The 26,147-nt window shown below is 45.2% G+C and overlaps 1 protein-coding gene across 1 annotated transcript in view; it reads right to left on the minus strand.

The window, feature by feature from the left end:
• The window catches only part of LOC134565935 (multidrug and toxin extrusion protein 2-like), a 177,925-nt gene that overhangs the window by 10,471 nt on the left and 141,307 nt on the right, over positions 1 to 26,147 (minus strand). The gene's annotated exons all lie outside the window — the stretch shown is intronic.

Raw genomic sequence — 26,147 nt, forward strand, 5'->3', positions numbered from 1 at the left:
GCTGATATAATCCCATCCACGATATCCAGAGCGAAAATCAGGTTCAGCTGCAACAGGAACAGAATAACCTTCCCAAACAATCCCCTTTCAAGAACGAGACGAGGCTACGTTATGAAGGGTCAAGATGAACTGAGGACTGGGACACCCAGCCTGCTTTTTATTAAAAAAGGGTACACACAGGACACTCCCAGGGGGAGGATGAAAACAACCAATTATGCACAGGGTAACACCCCCACGTCTCCTCCCCTCAGATAACCACATAATACAATTAGAACATACAATATTTTGCCCCAGTTCTGGATGTACCCCAAAAACAGGGGGTACACCTTTAAATCCGGCACCGCTTGAGAGATCTTCGTTTGGGGAACACTCTGTCCAAAAATCAGCCCGATTGGGTGAACGGTTCGGGAGTTACAGAGTTTCAAAGTTTTGACCGACCGCACAGACCAACTAGCCGAAAATAGTTCCATGAGTTTTGGCCTTGCGGTCGGTCTCTGTTCGCACGGTAAAACGGTATGAAAATCTTGTCATCCATCCGAATCGCGGGGTTCGCTGAAATCCCCATAGGTGACTGAGTATAACTACCGAATGGTGGGGTGTTCGGTAGTTTCTGTGCGAACTTGTGGAGGTCTGGAGGACTCAGCGGTGTTCGCCTGTTTGCGTATCCGTTTTTAGTTCCATGCGGTTACAGGCAAACACCGCTGTTCGCACACAAGATGGCCGCGACCACGTGTAAAGTCCTGAAATGGCGGCCACCTACATTTCACATACGGACTTCGCACGAAATCAGGCGAACAGAGGCATGAACCGAACAAAAGAAAAGACTAAGTTGGAAGGATCTGTTACACTGCTCCCCTTTTGTGGAACACTCCGGCAGACCCGGATTGATCCTTTTCGGGTCAACTTGGGGCTGTCCGGTTCCTTGTTAGGGTAATAGTTCTGTTTGTCTGGACAGACCATCGGCATTCCCGTTGAACCTGCCCGGGCGGTATTGAATGGAAAAGTTGTAGGGTTGCAGTGCTAGGCTCCATCTCAACAAGCGTCCATTATCTCCAGCTACTCTGTTTAACCACACCAGGGGGTTATGGTCGGTGATTAATGTAAATTCCTGTCCGTACAAATATGGGGTGAGTTTCTTTAATGCCCAGACCAGGGCTAAGCATTCCTTTTCCACTGCCGCGTAGCTCACTTCTCTAGGTAACAGTTTCCTACTGAGATACGCGACAGGGTGCTCGCCCCCATCTTCTCCGACCTGGCTTAGAACTGCCCCCAGTCCATACATGGATGCATCTGTATGAACGACAAATCTTTTGTTAGGGACGGGGGCAGACAGGACAGGTGCATGAATCAGAGCATTCTTTAGGGCCTGAAAGGCTGTTTCACAGGCGGGAGACCACAGGACTATCCTAGGCAAGTTCTTTTTGGTTAGGTCTGTTAATGGTTTTGCGATGGTACTATAGTCAGGGACAAACCTCCTATAATATCCTGCGGTTCCCAAAAATGCTAATACTTGAGTTTTGGTGTGGGGTGTGGGCCAGTTAGCTACAGCTTCAATTTTAGCGGGTTCTGGGCGCTGCTTCCCACATCCCACTCGATGTCCCAGGTACTGGACTTCTGCCATGCCGAAGTTACACTTTTCTGGTTTCAGAGTCAACCCTGCGGCCCGAATCTGATCCAGTACGGCCTCTACATGCCTTAAGTGCTCTCCCCAGGTTTCGCTATAAATCGCAATGTCATCCAGGTACGCGCAGGCGAAATCCTGGAAGCCATCAAGGAGGCGATCCACTAAGCGCTGAAATGTAGCCGGGGCGTTTTTCATCCCAAATGGCATGACCTTAAATTGGTACAAGCCAAATGGGGTGACAAAGGCCGACTTAGGGATAGCCTCCTTGGCCAGGGGAATCTGCCAATACCCTTTACACAAGTCGATGGTGGTCAGATAACGTCCCCTGGCAATACGATCTAATAGCTCGTCTACTCGGGGCATGGGATATGCGTCTGTCAGGGTTTTGTCATTGAGACGTCGATAATCGACACAGAACCGGGTAGTCCCATCCTTTTTGGGGACTAGGACCACCGGTGAGGCCCACGGGCTGTCAGATGGCTCTATCACTCCTAGTCTTAGCATCTCCTGGATTTCCTTCCTCATCTCATCTTTTACTGCCTCAGGGATCCTATAGGGAGTTTGCCGGAGAGGGGGTTGGCCTGGGGTCTCTACATAGTGAGTTGCTAAGGGGGTGTATCCGGGCTCTTGGGAAAATGTCAACCTCTTTTCAGTCAGCAGTTGTCGGATCTGTCCCTTTTCAGCGGGGGTTAGTCGCTCCCCTAGCTGTACGGTATTGAGCAGGGTCTTAGGTTCCGAGTTAGCTAAAAGGTCGGGTATGGGTAAGCTGTCAGGGTCTTCAGTGGCTGGTATACATATGGCTGCTATATCCTCGGGCCTTTCTTGATATTCTTTTAATAAATTTACGTGAAAGGACTTCTGGATCCTTTCATCTTTGCTGCTGGCAATTACATAGGTGGTGTCACATACCTGTGCTACCACTTTGTAAGGGCCCTGCCAGGAGGTCTGGAGCTTATTCCCTTTGACAGGTCTAAGCACCAGCACCTTCTGGCCTACTTGGAACGTTCGCTGGCGGGCGCCCTGATCGTACCAACGTTTCTGCCGGCCCTGGGCCGCATGGAGGTGGTCCCGTGCCATCCGGGCTAACTGTTCCATACGGTCCCGCATTTCTAGTACATATGGTACGATGGGGACACCCTCATGTTCTGTCTCTCCCTCCCAGTGCTCTCGGATGAGGTCGAGGGGGCCTCGTACTCTCCGGCCATAGAGCAGTTCAAAGGGAGAGAACCCTGTGGATTCCTGTGGCACCTCCCGATAAGCGAACAGGAGGTGCGGCAAGAATCGTTCCCAATCTTTGTATTCCGCTGTAAAGGTCCGTAGCAATTGCTTTAGGGTACCGTTAAAACGTTCACAGAGACCGTTAGTCTGAGGGTGGTACGGGGAACTAAGTAGGGGTTTAATACTACAAACCTTCCATAGCTGCTGGGTTAGGTCTGCGGTAAACTGGGTTCCTCTATCGGACAAGATTTCCTGAGGAAATCCCACTCGGGTGAATATCCCGACTAGAGCACTGGCGACAGTGTCAGCCTGGATATTCGTCAGAGCGACAGCTTCCGGGTAGCGAGTAGCATAGTCCACTACGGTAAGTATGTATTTCTTACCAGAGGGACTGGGGTTAGGTAGGGGTCCCACTAGGTCGACTGCCACCCTGCTAAATGGTTCCTCGATCACAGGCATAGGTAACAGTCGAGCTTTAGGGTGATCTCCTCTCTTCCCTACCCGTTGGCATACGTCACAAGTGCTGCAGTAACGTCGTACATCCTTTGAGATCCCCGGCCAAAAGAAGGTCTGGGTGATCCGGAAGGTGGTACGGTTACCCCCTAGATGCCCTGCCAACGGAATGTCGTGGCCGATTCGGAGAAGCTCCAACCGGTACTTTCTGGGTACCACTAGTTGGCGCTTCTGTGAAGGGGGACAGCCTCTCTTTTTCCCTTCCGTCAGTCTGTACAACCTGTCCCCATCCCATAGGAAACGTTCCTGTTTGCCCTCCCTACTGTCTGCTAATTCTCGATACTTTTGGAGGGTGGGGTCCTCTCTAGTTTCCCTCCCAAACTCCTCTGGGGTGTCCCAAGCTATGGGCCTGCTTGTTGTAGTGGGGTTACATGTGGGTGCTTGGCTTACCTGGGTCTCCCGGCCTGTATTAGGGTCATCTGTGACACGGGCCTGTGAGCGGGTGGTTACGGGACAAGCGGCAGCAGGTGTGGGCAAATATGCTGAGGTCAAGGGGCCAATGTCATTTCCCAAGACGACCTCGGCAGGCAAGTTGTCCATGATGCCAACTGTAGTTTTCCCCGATCCGACTCCCCAGTCTAAGTGTACTCGGGCAGTGGGCAAGCGAAAAACAGCGCCCCCTGCGACCCGAACAGCAACAGTGCGGGTAGACACATTCTCTGGCTTTACTAGGTGCTTTTGGATCAACGTGATGGTAGCCCCGGTGTCTCTTAGGCCTTGTGCTGTTTGTCCATTCACCCGAACTTCCTGCCGATGATGCTGTCGGTTATCTGGCGAAGCAGCTTGTATGGGATCTGCTTCATACAAAATCCCCAGGCATTCCTCAGGGCCCATTTCAGCTTCCACACAGTGAGCTGCAGAGGGTCGTGATGCAGGGGCCTCTGCGTTGGGAGTTGTGCGTCTCCAATTGTTACTATTGGATCTTAGGGGACAATATCGAGCAATATGTCCGAGGTTGCCGCAGTGATGGCACGTCACTTTCGACAAATCTCGGGGGTAGTTGGTAGGTCCCTGAGGACGGGGTGGTCCTGGTGGGACTGGAGCTCGAAACTCTGGGCGTGAGACAGTGGCTGGGGTACGTGGCTCTATCTTATGAGCTGGTCGTGGAGTACCCTGGCTTACTCTCCTTGTCTCGGCGTATTCATCGGCCAGCCGAGCCGCCTCATTTAAATTAGCGGGGCGCCGGTCTCGTACCCAGTCTTGTAGGTCCGCAGCCAAATTTTGAAAGAAATGTTCCATTAAGAATAATTGTAATATCTCCTCTCCGGTGTTGGCCTTACATCCTTGGACCCAATGTGATGCCACTCTTTGTAGTCGGTTGGCCCATTCCATGTGGGAGTCCACAGCTTTCTTTTTGGACTCCCGGAAGCGGCGACGGTAGGCTTCTGGGGTTACCGCATACCTGGTGAGCAGTGCCTCCTTTACTGTTTGGTACTGCGTGATCTCCTCTGTAGTGAGCGCTCGAAAAGCCTCACTAGCTTTTCCTGATAGTTTTCCCGCCAGGATAGTGACCCATTGCCCTGGCGGTATTTGATGTAGCGAGCACTGTCTTTCAAAGTCCGCCAAATACCCATCAATTTCCTCTTCATTTTCTGCAAAGGTTTTAAATGCATTGAAGGGAATTTTCGTTACTGTAGTAGTGGGTAGCGGGGTAGGAACTGTTTGTGTAGTGAGCTGTCTGGCTCTTACCAGTTCCATTTCTTGATCCCTCTTGGTTTGGATCTCTTCCCTTGTTTCCCGGAGTAGTTGGGTTATTAGCTCTGTAGACGTGACTGGATACAACGCTAATCTCCGCTGCACAATTGCCGTAATCACATCGTCCTCACTGATGGGTGCCCTGGGTTCCGTTACCTCCATGGACCTATCCATCTCGTCCAGCTCCAGCAGGTCAGCTATCAGCTCCCTCCGTGGTCTGTTGCTGGCACTTCTACCACGATTCTCCAATAAATCCTTTAGTGTGGGTCTTTTCAGCTTAGCATACTGAGACTCCATTCAGCACTTGCTCCTTGGATAAAAGGACCATCCCACCGCTTGCCACCAATGTAACGGCTACCCAGATAGAGAGAGGGTTTCTGCCGTTGGAGACGTCCTTTTTCCCTGCAAGCTGCTGTGGAGAAGTAGGCTGATATAATCCCATCCACGATATCCAGAGCGAAAATCAGGTTCAGCTGCAACAGGAACAGAATAACCTTCCCAAACAATCCCCTTTCAAGAACGAGACGAGGCTACGTTATGAAGGGTCAAGATGAACTGAGGACTGGGACACCCAGCCTGCTTTTTATTAAAAAAGGGTACACACAGGACACTCCCAGGGGGAGGATGAAAACAACCAATTATGCACAGGGTAACACCCCCACGTCTCCTCCCCTCAGATAACCACATAATACAATTAGAACATACAATATTTTGCCCCAGTTCTGGATGTACCCCAAAAACAGGGGGTACACCTTTAAATCCGGCACCGCTTGAGAGATCTTCGTTTGGGGAACACTCTGTCCAAAAATCAGCCCGATTGGGTGAACGGTTCGGGAGTTACAGAGTTTCAAAGTTTTGACCGACCGCACAGACCAACTAGCCGAAAATAGTTCCATGAGTTTTGGCCTTGCGGTCGGTCTCTGTTCGCACGGTAAAACGGTATGAAAATCTTGTCATCCATCCGAATCGCGGGGTTCGCTGAAATCCCCATAGGTGACTGAGTATAACTACCGAATGGTGGGGTGTTCGGTAGTTTCTGTGCGAACTTGTGGAGGTCTGGAGGACTCAGCGGTGTTCGCCTGTTTGCGTATCCGTTTTTAGTTCCATGCGGTTACAGGCAAACACCGCTGTTCGCACACAAGATGGCCGCGACCACGTGTAAAGTCCTGAAATGGCGGCCACCTACATTTCACATACGGACTTCGCACGAAATCAGGCGAACAGAGGCATGAACCGAACAAAAGAAAAGACTAAGTTGGAAGGATCTGTTACAGTTGAGTATGATAACATTTCCTTATATTGTTCCTATAGAGACGTATACTTGAGGCTCCCACGAGACTTCCTCAGGCTGCACACCATGCCAGTAGGAGATTATCAATTACTGAGCCTCAAAAAAGGCAAATTAAGAAGATCACTGATCGTTCTGCAACTACACGTTTCCTATTCAGGTCCACCCATAGAATATCGTTTGGAACTTTTATCCATTGCTTTGACCTGTAATTATTTTAAGTTCGAGCATAACTGTTTGCAAACAGCTGGGACTGTGATGGCGCAGTTATGGCACCCTGATACACAAATGCATTTATGTTTTGGTTTTAACACAAATATATTTTGTCCAGGTACAAAAATAATATTGTGGAGTACCTACAATTTGTGAACAATATTTTCTCATCTGGAAGGGTACATCTGATAAACTGTGTCAAATGGTGAACCAAGTCAATTCAACATCAGTATCTTTTAAGTTAACACCTACATGGGATGACTCCACTATCCAATTCTTGGATGTTACAGTGTACAAATCAAACAACAAACTTGGATACACAATATATCGGAAGCAAACTGATAAAAAAAACACTCCTTTTGGCTTCCAGTTTTCATACACCACACTTTAAGAACTCTCTTCCAATATCTCAATTTATGTGTATACTGAGATATAACAGTGAACTGTCAAAAACAAACAACTTCAACAGATGTGGAATAGATTACTCACACATGGATATCAACCGCATGTTAGAAATCTAGTGTTATCTGAGGCTAAATCGAAATCACTCAAACGACTCTCTAGGGGGATAGGGGTCTACCCATCACTTAAGCCCCAATCCAAAATAATGTTTTTACCATTGACGTTTCATACTGGTACCTTTATGATAAAAAAAAAAAAAAGTCTATCTACAAGCATTGGGACAGTCTTCGATCTGACAAGAACTTACTTTCTATATTTCGTGAGTACCCAATTGAAAGTTATACGAGAAACAAAAACTTACGTGATCTGTTGCATAGTTACTGTGGCGGAACCAACCCCACCACTTGTGCCTGGAGAGGACTGCTTGCAAGCCTCTTGCCCTGCGACTATGGCCATGGGATGTATTGCCCTTCTAGGAAAATGACTTGGGCATGTTGTATTTTATTATGCTGCTACTGGCCCTTTAACCCCTTAAGGACCAAACTTCTGGAATAAAAGGGAATCATGACATGTCACACATGTCATGTGTCCTTAAGGGGTTAAGAACCATCTGGGGACATACTGTGAAGTTACTGGGTGGCCACCATTTCATGTATCAGAGGCACATGGTGAGAACAATGGATGAAGCACATGGTGAGAACAATGGATGGCGGCCATTTTAACTCACAGACACTGTCTGGACTTTTCTAGACGGTGCCATCTCGCCGGTATTTGGTGCACAAAGACATCGTGCAGTAGTTTTAAACTATACAACAGGGGACACATTATTCAGTAATTATTTTTCATATAGCCTGTATATGTTCTGCAGAATCTGCATTAAACTGTATCTTCCAAACTACTGAACGGATCTGGGTGAATTTTGGACATGTGGTTCACCCAGATCCCCCGGTTCCGAGGATATACTTTATGGGGTTATTGCATGTTTTGGGGTCCCTGTGATATGTTTTATAAAACTGTATTTCTCTGCCTGTGATAATTGTATTACCCATTGTGTTCAGTAATCATATCACAGGCAGAAGGGAGGCTTTTGTGTGGGAGTGTCTGTGTGTATTGTACGGATTGATTGGTTGTATTTCAAAACCCTGTGGGCAGTACTATGTTTGTGGATTGTGAATAAAAGAGGCTGTATGTGCCAGTACAGTCAGTTCTACTTCACCCTCAAAACGAAGTGTTGTCTCGTTATTGGGGGAATTGGATTGTATGCTTTTCCTGTTCAGCGGTTTACAGCATTCATATGCTTGAGAGCATTCGTATGCTTCTCCGGTTCGGTGGTTGTGGTGTCTGCTGCAGTGCTTGGAGTCCTCAGGAAGCGCTAGGAGCATCCTTCAACGGAGGTACCCAGTCGGAGTGCCCGTCGATCCGTTACAGTTACATAGGCTGAAAAGAGACATGTGGCCTTCAAGTTAAGCCATCCTCACATCTGCATTTGCTGTTGATCCAAAAGAAGGCAAAAAACCCAGTTTAACCCCTTAATGACGAGTGACGGACGAGGTCCGTCACTCAGAGGAAACCCTTAACGACGAGTGACGGACCTTGTCCGTCACGCGGTAAAAGTAACCCCAGATCGCCGCAATCACGGGGTTAATGGTGCTCCAGTCTGACTCTGTATTAGAGGCATACCGGGAGCACCGGATCGGGCTGTCCCAGCACATGTGCCCACTCTGACAGAATGTCAGAGCGAGCACATGTGCTGTGTATACTCACCTTCCACCTCCCTGCACTTCCGGGTTCAGTGTGAAGTGCAGGGAGACGGATCAGTGCTGATCCTGCTCCCTGTGTAAAAAAAAAAAAAAACGTTTATTTAAAATCCCCCCCCCTTTACCGTTTTAATAAAAACTTAACCCCTTCCCTGCCAATTGATCACTAACTACAGTGATCAATTGGCAGGGATTGCATTTTACTATGATCTGATTTTTTTTTAACCCCTGAGGGTTAATTATTTTTTTATTTTTTTAACCCTCAGGGGTTAAATTTATTTTATTAATTAATTTAAGTATTTTAAAATTATATATTTAGCTAGCTGGGGAGGGTGGAAGTTAGTGGGGAATTGGGGGATTTGGTGTTAGGCTAACTAGGGGTTAAGGTTAAAAAAGTTTTAAAATAAGCTTTAAAAAGTTAAAAATTAAGTTAAAAAAGTTTTAATAACGTTTAAAGGGACTCTATAGTCAACATATAAAAGCAAGAAAGACAGGCCCCCCAGCCTTCCTTCTTGCTTTTATATGAACTTTCATGGATTAAAAATTATTTTCGAGGTTTTTTTATATTAAAAACTTACCTCCGTTCCAGCGCCGAGCTCCCAGCCATGCTGCGCCCCCTTTTTCGTCAAAATGACGAAATCGCAGGGCCCAATAGGACGCTTCTCAGAGAGAAGCGTCATCGCGATGTGGTGCGCATGCGCGGCTTCGCGCTGCACCAATCGCGTTCTTCATAGAGCGGCATTGACAGCCGCCCTATGAAGAACCTGAGCGCTTTACCGCGCATGTGCGCGGAATGCGCATGTTCGCGAGCTGAGCTGTCTGACTGACAGCTCAGCTCGCTTTCTAAAACTAACAATAAGGGTTACTGTCCCCCCCCGGCCCCCACCCCTGAGCGGCGGGTGGGGGCCCTAAAATTCACAATGGGGGGGGGGGACACCTACTGTCCCCCCCCGGCCCCCAACCCTGAGCGGCGGGTGGGGGCCCTAAAATTCACAATAAGGGGGGGACCTACTGTCCCCCCCCAGCCCCCACCTGAGCGGCGGGTGGGGGCCCTAAAATTATCAATAAGGGGAGACCTATTGTCCCCCCCGGCCCCCACCCCTGTGCGGCGGGTGGGGGCCCTAAAATAAAAAATAAGGGGGGGGACCTACTGTCCCCCCCTCCGGCCCCCACCCCTGAGCAGCGGGTGGGGGCCCTAAAATTCACAATAGGGGGGGGACACCTACTATCCCCCCCCCGGCCCCCACCCCTGTGCGGCGGGTGGGGGCCCTAAAATTCACAATAAGAGGGGGACCTACTGTCCCCCCCGGCCCCCACCCCTGAGCGGCGGGTGGGGGCCCTAAAATTATCAATAAAGGGGGACCTGTTGTCCCCCCCGGCCCCCACCCCTGTGCGGCGGGTGGGGGCCCTAAAATAAAAAATAAGGGGGGGACCTACTGCCCCCCCCCGGCCCCCACCCCTGAGCGGCGGGTGGGGGCCCTAAAATTCACAATGGGGGGGACCTACTGTCCCCCCCCCGGCCCCCACCCCTGTGCGGCGGGTGGGGGCCCTACAATTCACAATAAGGGGGGGACCTACTGTCCCCCCTGGCCCCCACCCCTGAGCGGCGGGTGGGGGCCCTAAAATTCTCAATAGGGGGGGACCTACTGTCCCCCCCCGGCCCCCACCCCTGAGCGGCGGGTGGGGTCCCTAAAATTCATAATAAGGGGGGGACTTATTGTCCCCCCCGGCCCCCACCCCTGAGCGGTGGGTGGGGGCCCTAAATACAAAGGGGGGGACCCTAGTTAACCCTCCCCCCCCAAAAAAAATTATCTCCCTACCTACCCCCCTCACCCTAAAAATAATGAGGGGGGGACCTTTAACTAAAAACCTGTAAAAAAAAATATAAGATAAAAACAACTTACAATTCGATGTTTTCTTTCTTCTAAAATCTTCTTTCTTCAGCCCCAAAAAAGGCCAAATAAAAAGCCATAATAACCGACGCAATTTAAAAAAAAAAAAAAAAAAATTATCCATCTTCACCCATGGAGGGCTCCGCGCAGACTGAGTTGCGGGGGAAGGCTTATAAAGCCTTGCCACGCCCTGCAATTAGGCTAAGAACACTCTGATTGGCTGGTTTAAGCCAATCAGAGTGCTGTGTGTCATTTTACACAGCGTGGGAAAATTCCAAAGAATTTTCCCACGCTGTGTAAAATGACACAGAGCACTGTGATTGGATGGCTTGAAATCCATCCAATCACAGTGCTCTGTGTCATTTTACAAGCGTGGGAAAGTTCTTTGGAATTTTCCCACGCTTGTAAAATGACACAGAGCACTGTGATTGGATGGCTTGAAATCCATCCAATCACAGTGCTCTGTGTCATTTTACAAGCGTGGGAAAATTCCAAAGAACTTTCCCACGCTTGTAAAATGACAAAGAGCACTCTGATTGGCTCAAACCCACCAATCAGAGTGTTCTTAGCCTAATTGCAGGGCGGGGCAAGGCTTTATAAGCCTTCCCCCGCCCTGCGGAGCTCAGTCTGCGCGGAGCCCTCCATGGGTGAAGATGGATTATTTTTTTTGCGCTCTGGTTTTTTTTTTTTTTTAATTGCGTCGGTTATTATGGCTTTTTATTTGGTCTTTTTTGGGGCTGAAGAAAGAAGATTTTAGAAGAAAGAAAACATCGAATGGTAAGTTGTTTTTATCAAATTTTTTTTTTTACAGGTTTTTAGTTAAAGGTCCCCCCTTTTTTTTGGGGGGGGGGAAGGGTTAACTAGGGTCCCCCCTCCCTTTGTATTTAGGGCCACCACCCACCGCTCAGGGGTGGGGGCCGGGAGGGGGACAGTAGGTCCCCCCCTTATTTTTTATTTTAGGGCCCCCACCCGCCGCACAGGGGTGGGGGCCGGGGGGGACAATAGGTCCCCCCTTATTGATAATTTTAGGGCCCCCACCCGCCGCACAGGGGTGGGGGCTAGGGGGGGACAGTAGGCCCCCACCCCCCTATTGTGAATTTTAGGGCCCCCACCCGCCGCTCAGGGGTGGGGGCCGGGGGGGGGGACAGTAGGTCCCCCCCATTGTGAATTTTAGGGCCCCCACCCGCCGCTCAGGGGTGGGGGCCGGGGGGGGGACAGTAGGTCCCCCCCCCATTGTGAATTTTAGGGCCCCCACCCGCCGCTCAGTGGTGGGGGCCGGGGGGGGACAGTAGGCCCCCCCTATTGTGAATTTTAGGGCCCCCACCCGCCGCACAGGGGTGGGGGCCGGAGGTCCCCCCCTTATTTTTAATTTTAGGGCCCCCACCCGCCACACAGGGGTGGGGGCCGGGGGGGGGGGGGAGGAGAGTAGGTCTCCCCCCCCCTTCAACCACTATTGTGGCCAGATAGCGTCCCTATGGGTTCGGGCTTCAGCTGTCAGCTGAAGCCACGCCCACAACAGTGCTGACAGGCTATCAGCACACAAACCGCGTTCACAGTGCTTTGTGTGCTGATAGCCCGTCTGATGTATTTACCCAGAATGCATCGGACGAGAGGCCTTTTTAGGGCCTCTGAACTCGGAAGTCCCTCTGGTGGCCGTCTGATTGACTGCAACAAGAGGTGTTCCAAGCTTCCAATGTAAACACTGCATTTTCTCAGAAAATACAGTGCTTACAAGAAAAAGGCTCCGGGTAGCTGTAGCACTCACCTAAACAACCTCATTAAGCTGAAGTTGTTCAGGTGACTATGGTGTCCCTTTAAGTAAAAAAAAACAAAACACCCCCCTTTACCAAGTCCAAATAAAAATGAACCCCTTCCCTGCCAGTCGATCTCTGCCTACAGTGATCAAAATACAGATCACAGTATTATACTGTGATCTAATTTTTTTCAACCCCTGACGATTAACTTTTATTTATTTTTTTAATCCTCAGGGGTTCAATTTATTGAATTAACTAATTTAAATATTGTATAATTAAATATTTTTTTCTAGCTGGGGTGGGTGGGAATTATGGGAAAATGGGGAATTTACGGTTAGTGCTGCTTACTGCTAGTTAGGGGTTAACGGTAAAAAAAAAGCTTAGAAAAATGTTAAATCTGTAAAAAAAAGTTTTAAGAAAGTTTAGGAAAGTTTAAAAAAATTAATAAGCAAAACAAAAGTTTAAAAAATAGTTTTAAAACGTAAAAAAAAGTTAAAAAAGTTAAAAAATACATTTAAAAACGCTCATTACCACTACACCTAGAACAAACTAGAGAAAAAATGATCCCACGCTAAGGTTCAAAATATGCCTTTTGAATTACCCCAGGGTGTATTCTTTAATAAATAGTATGTGTTTGTGGGGAAGTTTCAATAACCAACCATCTAAACTACTCCAAATTGGAACATGGACACAGCGTAAAACTGAAAAAGTTAGAAAAAAACTGAATGGCTGCGTCTCAAATGTGCCCCTTCAACATCCACATATACCTGGCAAAGGTACATACGGGGGTATTGCTGTACTCAGACCACATAGCTGAGCAATATATGAAGTATTATACAGTTGTAGCACACATAAGGTTTGCAAAATATACTGTGCAAACTCACTTTGTGTGTCAAAAAGGCAGAAAAAACGCTTATTACTACTACACCTGGTACAAGCTAGAGGAAAAATGATCCCACGCTAAGGTTCAAAATATGCCTTTTGAAATACCCTGGGATGTCTTCTTTAAGAAATGGTATGCCTTTGTGGGGTAGTTTGAATTATATAGCCTGGTAAAATACTCTAAAATGGGACATGGGCACAGCGTAAAAATTTAAAGTTTGAAAAAAACTGGAATGGCTATGTCCCAAATGTGCCCCTCCGATGTCCACATATACCTGGCAAAGGTACATATGGGGGTATTTTTGTACTCAGCTGACATAGCTGAGCAACATATGAAGTATTATACAGTGGTAGTACACATAAGGTTTGCAAAATATACTGTGCAAACTCACTTTGTGTGTCAAAAAGGCAGCAAAAAACGCTTATTACCACTACACTTGGTACAAGCTAGCGAAAAATGATCCCACGCTAAGGTTCAAAATATGCCTTTTGAAATACCCTGGGATGTCTTCTTTAAGAAATTGTATGGCTTTATGGGGTATTTGGATCATATAGCCTGGTAAAATACTCTAAAATGGGACATGGGCAAAGCGTAAAAATGTAAAGTTTGAAAAAAAACTGTAATGGCTGTGTCCCAAATGTGCCCCTCCGATGTCCACATATACCTGGCAAAGGTACATACGGGGGTATTTTTGTACTCAGCTGACATAGCTGAGCAACATATGAAGTATTATACAGTGGTGGTACACATAAGGTTTGCAAAATATACTGTGCAAACTCACTTTGTGTGTTTCAAAAGGCAGACAAAAATGCTTATTACCACTACACTTGGTAGAAGCTAGCGGAAAAATTATCCCACGCTAAGGTTCAAAATATGCCTTTTGAAATACCTTGGGGTGTCTACTTTAAGAAATGGTAGGCCTTTGTGGGGTAGTTTGAATTTAAAACCTGCGAAGATGCTTGGAAATTGCACATAGGCCCAGCGTCAAAATTCAAAGTTCTGTAAAAACTGATATGGCTTGGTCTCCTATATGGCACTGTAGCTTCACAAAATAGTGCCAAAGACATTCATTGGGGATGTCTTTTTACTCAGAAGACTTAGCTGAGCATAATTTGGGGGTTTTGAACTTAGTGGCACCTATAAAATATACAAAATGCCCAGAAACAATGCAATCCGTATGTAAACAAATGCCCCAAATTATTTTTTACCACATACTTTGGCATATATTGGTGAAAAAATGGGGGCATACTAAGGCACAATATGCACCTTATGATATACCCTGGAGTGTCTACTTTTACAAATGGTAGGCCTTTGTGGGGTTTTTTGAACAGTCAAACTGTTATAATACCCCAAATGGAAGCATAGGCTCATTAAATCCGTCTCTCAAAATTCTACTGTGAATACTGAAAAGGACAGGTCTCCTGTATGGCACTGTAGTGTCACGAAATAGTGCCACAGACATACAATGGGGGTGTCCTTTTACTCAGAAGACTTAGCTGAGCATAATTTGGGAGGTTTGAACTTAGTGGCACATATGAAATATACAAAATGCCCAGCAAAAATGCAATCCGTATGTAAAAAATGCACAAAATTATTTTTTACCACATACTTTGGCATATATTGGTAAAAAAAATGGGGGCATGTTAAGGCACAATATGCACCTTATGAGATACCCTGGAGTGTCTACTTTTACAAATGGTAGGCCTTTGTGGGGTTGTTTTGAACAGTCAAACTGCTATAATACCCCAAATGGATGCATAGGCTCATTAAATCCGTTTCTCAAAATTCGACTGTGAATACTGAAAAGAACAGGTCTCCTATATGGCACTGTAGCTTCACAAAATAGTGCCAAAGACATACAATGGGGGTGTAATTTTACTCAGCAGATGTAACTGAACACAAAATAAAACTTTGTACAGGAATAGCACACACCAACTTTACAAAATACACATGAGAAGTTCTTTGTTATAAGTTTGTGTGCCAAAACCCCAAAAAAACACAATTTTACTCCAATATTTAGCAGAGATTGGCGGTGAAATGGCTACGTAGAAAGTGTCAAAACAACCTTAGGTAAATAGCCTGTGGTGTCTACTTTATATAAATATATACTTTTGTGTGGCAATTTTGTTTTCTTTTATGGCTATTAAGCTTACAAGACAAACATACCAAATTCTAAAATCGCTCCACATTAAAAGTTTATTTTACTCCTTGTGCTTTGTGACCTGTAACTACCAAAAAAAAAAACTTAAAATCCCAGACACATTATATATTCTGTAAATCAGAACAACTAAATGAATTTATTTTTAATTACTTTCCTTAACCTGCACTAATTGAGCACACATTATTATTGCAAAAACTCTAAACAAAAACACAATTTTTTTCATTTTTATTTTTCTGTATTTTTTTTATAATAAATAAGCATGTATATATATATATGTTACATCAAATTAAAGCCCTTTCTGTCCTTTAAAAAACGGTATATAATATGCATCGGTGAAATAAATTAGTCAAATGCAAATTGCAGTTGAACGCAAACAGCAAAAAATGCCGTTGTCATTAAGTGAACGACAAGCTTCCGAAGCTCTGTCCTTAAGGGGTTAAAGCACTTCCAATTTTGCAACAAGCTAAGAAAAAAATCCTTCTTGACCCCAGTATGCCAGTCAGAGTTATCCTTGGATCAAGAAGCTATTACCCTACAGTTGAAAAATGTTATAATTGCATATTATGTTTTTGTAAGTATGCATCTAGTTGCTGTTTAAACATCTGTACAGACTCTCATAAAGCCACTTCAGGCAGAGATTCCACATCCTTATTGTTATTACGGTAAAAAAAAAACCTTTCCTTTGCCTTAGACTAAATCTTTTTTTACAGTCTAAATGCATGACCTTGTGTCCTTTGTATAGTCCTGTTTGTGAATAGATTTTACAGACAATGGTTTGTATTGGCCACATACCGTATATACTCGAGTATAAGCCGACCCGAATATAAGCCGAGGCCCCTAATTTTACCCCAAAAAACTGGGAAAACTTATTGACTCGAGTATAAGACTAGGGTGGGAAATGCAGCAGCTACTGGTAAATTTCTAAATAAAATTAGATCCTAAAAAAAATTGTATTAATTGAATATTTATTTACAGTGTGTGTATATAATGAATGCAGTGTGTATGTATGAGTGCAGTGTGTGTGTATGAGTGCAGTGTGTGTGTATGAGTGCAGTGTGTGTATATGAGTGCAGTGTGTGTATGAGTGCAGTGTGTGTATGAGTGCAGTGTGAGTGTGTGTGATGCAGTGTGTGTTTGTGTATGTATTGTAGAGCCTTGGTGGGGGGTGGGCATTTATATTATTCTAATTTTTTTATTATTATTTTAATAATAATTTTTTATTTTTTTATTTTATATATTTGTTTTTGTCCCCCCTCCCTGCTTGATACATGGCAGGGAGGGGGGCTCTCACTCCCTGGTGGTCCAGTGGCATTGGCAGTTCAGTGGAGGGGGGCTGGCAGAGAGCGCTTACCTCTCCTGCAGCTCCTGTCAGCTCCCTTCTCCTCTGCGCCGGTCCGGTCAGCTCCCTCTGCAAGTCCCAGTGTAAGTCTCGCGAGAGCCGCGCTATGACCCTGCGTCTCTCGCGAGACTTACACTGAGAGCTGAAAAACTCGACTTATACGCGAGTATATACGGTATATATTTGTATAATGTTATCATATCCCCTTTGAGGCACTGTTTTTCTAAACTAAAGAGGTTTACATTTTTTATCCTGTCTTCATAGCTAAAATATTTCATTCTTTTTATTAATTTTGTAGCCTGTCTCTGCACTTTTTCTAGTGCCATAATATCCTTCTTTAGAACAGGTGCCAAACACACTGCTATATGGAGGTACAGAGTGATCCAACACACTGCTATATGAAATCACGTACAATGTTGAAAAAAGGCTGCTTCAAATGCTCCAGTTGCGTTACATGCAGCCACATGATTCGAGGAGCTACATGACGATGAATATATATATATTGCGTTCTCACATATGTTTGTTTACAATTTACAGTATATTAATTGCTGATACACAGCAGTGTATGCAGGACCTAGCATTTGGGCTGTTATACTGTTCCCATATAATTATGTGGAGTACACAATTTCCGTTACCCAGATCTGTTTATGGTAATTTATTTTCACTTGTATCTCTATTTTGATTTTTAGTTTTCTTTATTTTGAGGCAAACTTTTTGGAAATTTGAAAATAGGTAATTTGATTTGTTTTCAGGATGTAAAATAACTGTTTATTCCCTAGCTTGATATGTTAACAAGTTTAATTAATTTATGCCAATGCATTATATTTGCTTATGTATGTTAATGTATATATCCTTTAAGGCTGGTGTGGCATAGATACTTCATATACCTCACTGTTAGCACTGTTGTCACTCGAAGAAGGGCACTCACTGGTCTTCTTAATTTGCAAACTTTATTCACCAATGTTCAGCAACTTTACAGTATCATCAACTAGACATGTGCACCAGTGAAAATTTTGTTTTGTACCAATGATTTCGTACTAAATAAAAATTTCATTCCTCGATCCCGAATTTCGTCCGCAAACCATTCGTTTTCAAACGAAATTCATTAAAAAATTATTTGTTTTTCGTCCATTTGGACAAAAACAGCACTGTGCATGCACCAAAAAAGAAAAAAAAGCAAGGAGGGAGCCGGCAGCACTACCAGCTCCCCCCTTCTAATAAATAGCCATTCCTACCTGTGGCGAAAGTAACCTCGCCACTGGTTTTTGGAGGGGCCCGTTTGCCAGCCTCCTGCCCTGCGACTATGGCCCTGGGATGTATTGCCCTTCTAGGAACTGATCTGTGCATAATGGATTTTTATATTGCTGTTCCTGTCCCTTTAACTCCCAGAGAAAAGGATTTGTACTGTTAAACTGGCACTTCGGATACAGTCGAAGTGCCGAAGTTGTCGAAGTGGCTGCCATTCGAATACCGAACACGTGGCGGCAGCCATTTTAACTCATTCGAATGCGGTCAGCGGTGTGTGCAGCCAAATCTATGGAACTGTTTTCGGCTACCCAATTGCACGAACACCGCTAACCCGTACCTTCTACTCCACTTCGACACTGCGGCTGGAGACTAAGTCCCGTTCAAAGACTGTTTTGGGCATGAAAATGTGCTTGCGGTCGGTCAAAAGTGACTTATACCTATCTCCCGAACGGCTAAACGGATTCGAATGATTTTTGGGTATGTTTGTATTTGAAATGTGCTGATTAATAATATAAGATTTTATTAATATTGGATGTATAGTTTTAGAGTTATGAAAGTTGGGTAAAAAGTATGTTTTAAACTGTACGGATAATTGTGTTACCTCTCAGCCTAAGGGGAGGAGATGTGTGGGATGTAACCAGTGTGTGATTGGGTAATGTATAATTGTCTGTGGGCATCTCCTTTGCATGGGAGAATTGCATAAAAGCAGAGTGTGTGTCATTAAACCAGAGTTCTATTTCACCCTCAATCTAGAGTCCTGTCTCTTATTGGGGGAATTGCTATATCACTACAAGGGAAATTGTAGCTTTTCTAGTAAATGAGTGCAATGTTTAAAATACATTTTCTAATGCATCTATATTCTGTTACTGTCGTATATAATCTTGTGAATTGTCTATACAAGCGTGTATGCAGGGCCATCTATAATATGCATAGGACCCTGGGCAAAGCATTTTCTTTGGCCCCCTGGGGCCTGCCCCTCCCACCTCACCCCCCCAATTACGCCCAACCCCCAATCACACTGACAGACATACTAACACATACTCACACAGAGAGACGTATTAAAACATTTGCAGATACATACTGGCAGACATACTGACACACAAATAGACACACATACATACATACACACACACACACACAGATACTGACACACACAGAATTATACAATGACAGATATACTGACACACACACAGAGACACAGTGACAGAAATACTGAAACACACACAGACACATACACTGACAGACGTATTGACACACACACAGAGGCATACTGACATACACACACACAGAGACACATACACTGACAGATATACTGACACACACACACACACACAGACAGACATACACACAGAGACACATAAACTGACATATATACTGACACACACACACAAATACTGAAACACACAGACACAAACACTGGCAGATGTATTGACACAAACATACTGACACATACGGACATACTGACACACACACACAGCCATACTACTGACATCCACACACAGACATACTGACATCCACACACAGATACATACTGACATCCACACACACACACACACACACACACACAGACATACTGACATCCACACACACACACAGACATACTGACATACACACACACAACCATACTGACATACATTTAGCCACCCTCCAGGTTCTTACCTTTTTCTGGGGGGTGGTTTCCCTGGGGTCCAGTGGCAGGCTAAGGCAGTTGGGAGTTATCCTTTGGAACTCTTCCCTGCCCTTCTCCTCCCGCACAGCTCTTATCTCCGGTGGGAGGAATTGACGCGAGGCACTCACTTCCTCCCAGCCGGCTTAAGCGCAACAGCGCCCGACCAGGCCCCTGCTGACAAATGCCCACCAGATGGCCCTTAGTGCATGGGCCACTTGGGGGGCCTCCTTAGTGTGCGGGCTGGTGCGGCTTTGTGCAACCGCACCGTCGGGTCCATGGGGGCTGCACAAATCGAAGGGCCCTCCTGCGCCCCCCCCCCCAGGAGCAACTGGGCCCGGGGCAGCAGCCCCGTTTGCCCCGCGTTAAAGACGGCCGTGTGTGTATGTTATCCTATGCACTGCAACAAAAAAAAAAAAGACTTGCAATTGCACTTGGAAAGTGACTTCAGGCATTTTCCTCTGACAAGAGAATTTCTGAAATTTCAGCTCTCTCTTGCGGTCCTCGAGTACCCCATAACAGTCCAGGATTTAGGGATTACCCAGTTGTGTCCAATGTGGTTTTAGAAAAAGATGAAAAAAACACTTTAGACACAACAAGATAATCCATAAATCCTGGACTGGTAGGGGGTACTTGAGGACTGGGTTGGGAACCCCTGCTCTATTGGTTTTTCATAAGGATTGAGCATTTATGAGTACTGATTATTTTTGCCAAAGGAGGTCATCTCCATTAAAATTAACCAGGAGATTGTTGGCCTCTTAGTTTGTCTTTCAACTGTAAATGACAAGGAGAAGTTGTGGTATAATTTGGATGATGTCCATGTCCTTGAGTATTATATTAAGGCCACTAGGCATTTTAAGAAGTGTTCTTCCTTGTTTGTTCCTTTTTTCTAGAGTTCGTTTGAGTAAAGACTTTGGTTGTCTTTCCAATTTGCTGAAGTCCATGATCAGCAAGGCTGATGCCTTGCCTAACAAGTCTCCTTCGGGCAGGGTCACTGGTCATTCAACTCAGGGTCTTTTTTACCATGAGGCATATAGGGATAACCTCTGCAAAGCAGCAACTTGGTAGTTCTTGCAAACATTTTCCAAATTGTCTTATTATATTAGTCTTTCGGTGCTACTTTTGGCACACAGTTTTCCTGTATAGTCACAAATACTACTGTAAAGGCTTGGGCTCGTTATGCAGAGAAAGGACAAAGCAAAGTAATTTAAGTCTCTGAAAAATAAGTCACTATAAGCTGGAAAGTTCAGGGACCAGGAAGAAAAAGGATATCAGGATAGTCCAAGCAGGACCAGTACACAGATAGTATTTAACAAGTTAATCCAAGACAGGATCAGGCAGGTGAAAGGTTAACCAGAAATCCAAGGCAGGATCAGGCAGGTGAAAGGTTAATCAGAAATCCAAGGCAGGATCAGGCAGGTGAAAGGTTAACCAGAAATCCAAGGCAGGATCAGACAGGCAACATTTTAACCAGGAATCCAAGGCAGGATCAGGCAGGCAAAAGGTTAACCAGGCAAGCAAGGGTTAATTCAGGAATCCAGGCATATTAGGCTCACAAGACAACTGAGTAAAGGACCAAAGGTGGTAAGTAGGTGGCCCTATTTGGTGAGCAGGCGTTAATGCTCCCTTTGTGGGCAGAATGTTATGTCAGTTTGCCCATTCATCCTCCTGTTCCCAACACTACTCCCAGACATACTGAGATAGATCCCACAGTGTGGAATCCCCATTGTGCTCCTGGATCCCCTCGGGGTGTTCTAACACCCTGACGGGATCCTTGAGCGGTGTGAGAGCAACAAGTAAGGAGCTGCATAGCATGCCTGCAAGAGGGAAGGGTGGCCAAAGGGCAGGGGCCACCAAGTGAGGAACGAGTGCGGCACGCTGCAGAAGAACAGTGGCCCTTGCCTGTGGCCAGAAAGAGTGCTCAGCATATCCCTCACTCCCGAGATCCATGTGGCGCCTGGTGAGTGAGAGTGGCGTGTCTGCCACACCCAGTGCGCCGTGACAACTACCACTCTATGATGTTGGCTTGTGTTCTGCTATGCTTTGATTTAACCCCTTAAGACCGCAGCCAAATGTACAAGTTGTGATCCAAAAAAAACGTAAACAAAACCTGGCATTTGCGCTATATGTCTGTCCAACCATAATTCACCTCTTTCATATTAAATGCACCTACACTTATTATATATCATTTTATCCAGGGGAAACAGGGCTTTCGTTTAACATCAAATATTTAGGTATGGAACATAATTTAATATGAAAAAAATATTTAAAAATGGGAGAAAATAAGAATTTTTAAAATTTTTTTAGTTCTACGTGACATTCTAACTGTGAATGTCAAAATACTGTTTGCTTTTACTGCAATACAATACACATATTGGTATTCAGCGATGTCTCACGTGTAAAACAGTACCCCCTATGTACAGGTTTTATGGTGTTTTGGGAAGTTACAGGGTCAAATATAGCATGTTACATATTTCAGTTTTTTCACATTGAAATTCGCCAGATTGGTTACGTTGCCTTTGAGACCATATGGTAGCCCAGAAATAAGAATTACCCCCATGATGGCATACCATTTGCAAAAGTAGACAACCTAAGGTATTGCAAATGGAGTATGTCCAGTCTTTTTTAGTAGCCACTTGGTCACAAACACTGGCCAAAGTTAGTGTTAATATTTGAAAATGCAAAAAACTAATTTGAACGCAAATTTTGGCCAGTGTTTGTGACTAAGTGGCTACTAAAAAAACTGAACATACCCTATTTGCAATACCCTGGGTTGTCTACTATTGCAAATGGTATGCCATCATGGGGATAATTTTCATTCCTGGGCTACCATACGGTCTCAAAGGCAACCTGGCGAATTTTAATGTGAAAAAACTGAAACGCAAACCTTATATTTGACTCTGTAACTTTTGAAAACACCATAAAACCTGTACATGAGGGGTACTGTTATACTCAGGAGACTTCGCTGAACACAAATATTAGTGTTTCAAAACAGTAAAACGTATCACAACAATTATATCGTCAGTGTAAGTGCCATTTGTGTGTGAAAAATGCAAAAAATGTCACTGTCACTGAAGATATCGTCGTTGTAATATATTTTACTGTTTTGAAACACTAATATTTGTGTTCAGCGAAGTCTTCCGAGTAAAACAGTACCCCCCATGTACAGGTTTCATGGTGTCTTGGAAAGTTACAGGGTTAAATATAGTGCTAGAAAATGTAATTCCCTGAACTTTCAGCCTGAGTTGTCAGGCAGGTCCTGCAAATTGTAATTAATAAAATGACCTAATTATGTCAAATTAGTACATAAATATATGCGTAGAATTATTATATATATATATATATATATATGTGTGTATATATATGTATATAATTTTTTTAAATTATTTTTATTTATATATAGGTATATATATAGTGATATATACGTATATACTTATGTATAGATATATATATATTTAATCAATATCATTGTACGTGTATTTTGATATGAATATATATATATAATTATGTATATATTAATATTAAAATACACGTAGACAGTGTATGTATATTTATGTGTATATGTGTATATATATATACTTAGATCATATAAAAAATAAATATATATATGATCTAAGTATATATAATCTTATTTTTACACTGTTTTAACTGATTTTATTTTCAGACAGCAGGGGGAGTACTTGTCATTACAGGCACTCCCCCTGCTGGCACTGCCTTGGACGGCTATGCCGTCCATGTGATCGCGGGGTCCTCGCAAGGACCTCGCGATCACATGGCCCTGGGCGGCCGAAGAGGACGGAGGGGGACTCCCTGGGCTCCCAGGTAAGTCCCCCATACCGCGATCGCCGGCGTGGGATCGCTGGCGACCGGGTAAGTACATAAGATCGCAGGACGTTCTATGCCGTCCTGCGGATTTTAGACCCACTAAAATGGGGACGGCATAGAACGTCCTGCGGTCTTAAGATCCCATGTGCCATGGCTAGTGGGCTTTTAATATCCAGGAAAACAAATTTTGTGTCTTACTTAACCAATTTTATCACATGACAGGAGGCTTCATATTTTGCATAACTTTCTTTACTTTATGCCTCCAGCAGCACAAGTCAATCAGAAAACTTTAAACCAATCAGTAACAGGCATCACATCCATATATAAAGCCCTGACAGTCACATGATTTCCTCTTTCTTTGCTGCTTACCAGCCAAGGCACAGGTCAGAGTATTTTGCTCCAAACAGTTTTCATTTATATTACATTTATCATTATATTTGAATGTTTATGGTGTGGTATTTGTCCCCTGCTACCCTCTCCCTTCTCTACCCTGATTATCTGCTAAATTGCTTTTACATTTTGGTATTAGACTTGCTTTTCTTCCCTGATAATTTGCTAGTTGCCTTTTCAGTTGGTATTAGCTTTGTCTCTTTAACCCCTTAAGGACCAAACTTCTGGAATAAAGGGAATCATGACATGTCACACATGTCATGTGTCCTTAAGGGGTTAATATGATAATTTGCTAATTCCCTTTTGCTTTGTGGGGATTACATTGGTCCTTCTATCCTGATTTTTTTGCTGTTGATTTTACGTTTTTCTATTGGACTTGTCTCTGCTGGCACTTTGTTGTTTCACTTTCTCTGATTTAATCTTGCGCGGATCGCAGCGTTTTACCGTGATCGCGTTTTGTTTGCTCTGGTGCCAGGACTTCAGGGCAGGTCTCTGGGGGTTGGGGGTACCGGGTGGACTCAGTACTGCACCGGCGGGCCGCGATCGCCAAACCGCACGGCGCATTTGCGCGCGGACGGCGGCCATCTTAAATCTCGCGGCTCTTGCGAGATTCACGTCGGCCATTCGGTTTTAGCCAGTTCGTGATTCCCACGAACTGGCAGTCTGCTCTACATTGTCAAAAATAAAGTTCCTGTGAAATGAAGTTCTCCAAGTCTTTTTTATGTGAGATTATGTATTAAATGTTCACTGCTAAAATAAATCCTGTTACACAACACTGGCAGGTGGAATAAAGTTGACAGGATTATGCATGGAGTGTCCACTTATTTAGGACTGATCCCTGCTGTGTGCATATACTGGATGCAGTACTCAGGTCTGCTGGCAGTTTGCTCTATAATGTTACATACAAATGTCATGTGGAATAAAAGTTCTTGTAAATCTGGAGGATTAAGACTGGACTTTTCCCTGCTGTGGGCACATAGTGGATGCTTTACTCTATCTGTTGGCAGGGAAATTAAATAGAGCTGATAACTTACTCAGCTCCCTAATCCCACTGGACCTCACAACCACTGGATATACTCCATCCCCACAGGGATACAGGACACAGTAGTGGAGGCACATAACGGAGTGATTAACAGGGGTGACCCCCCTTATGCTGGGTGAACCCCAAGCATGGCAGACACCTCTACAAAGTGACATTGTGGTTCAGGGGTGACCCCCCTTACACTGGATGAACCCCAAGCGAATCTGGTCCCTGTCCTAGTGACATACCTATACTGGGGTGAACCCCCTACGCTGGGTGACCCCAAAGCGAATCTGGTTCCTGTCCTTGTGACATACCTATACTGGGGTAACCACCCTACGTTGGGTGACCCCCAAGCGAATCTGGTCCCTGTCCTAGTGACATACCTATACTGGGGTGAAACCCCTACGCTGGGTGACCCCCAAGCGAATCTGGTTCCTGTCCTACTGACATACTTATACCGGGGTGAACCCCCTACGCTGGGTGACCCCCAAGCGAATCTGGTCCCTGTCCTACTGACATACATAGACTGGGGTGAACCACCTACGCTGGGCGAATCCCAAGCGAATCCTATTCCAGTACTAGGGACATATATATATATACTGGGGTTTAACCCCCACGCCCTAGGACGGGCTGATAACCACGGAGTACGATCTGTTACCGTATGCACAGACCGCAACACAATGGATACATGTATGTCGACAGAACCAGGAAGGAGAGCTCACGGTGCTGCCAAATCTCCACAGTACTATATCCAATAAGGGTGACCCCTTGGATAATTTGGAGGCTACCATACCTCCCCATACACGTGCTTACTTCCTGACATTACTGACCGCTCATCCCGGTCTTATTGAGGGTGACCCCCTCCTCAGACCACTCCCAGGAAATCTCTAAGTGGTACTGATTGAAACAATTCTGGGTGACCCCCAGTTGTACGTGGAGGCCCACTAGTGGCAATAAGTGTACTGCCGTACCTGACACCTGTTCGGTACCCCACAAACCGAAAGAGTGTCCCAACATGCCATAAGAGACATACATACAGGGGTGACCCCCCTACGCTGGATGACCCCCAGGCTAGTCTTACTACGGTGCTAGTGGCATAGGTACGAAGGGGTGACCCCCCACGCCCTTTTCTAGGGCTTCTACCTTCAGAGTACGCTCTGTCATTGTATGCACAGACCAGGGCACACTAGATGCATGTGTTCCGACACCTCTATGCTTCAACTGGAGGATCCGCACACCCTTCCCTTAACCGAGA

The sequence above is a fragment of the Pelobates fuscus genome, chromosome 1 (genome assembly GCF_036172605.1).
Source record: "Pelobates fuscus isolate aPelFus1 chromosome 1, aPelFus1.pri, whole genome shotgun sequence".
In the NCBI taxonomy this organism is placed as follows: Eukaryota; Metazoa; Chordata; class Amphibia; order Anura; family Pelobatidae; genus Pelobates; species Pelobates fuscus.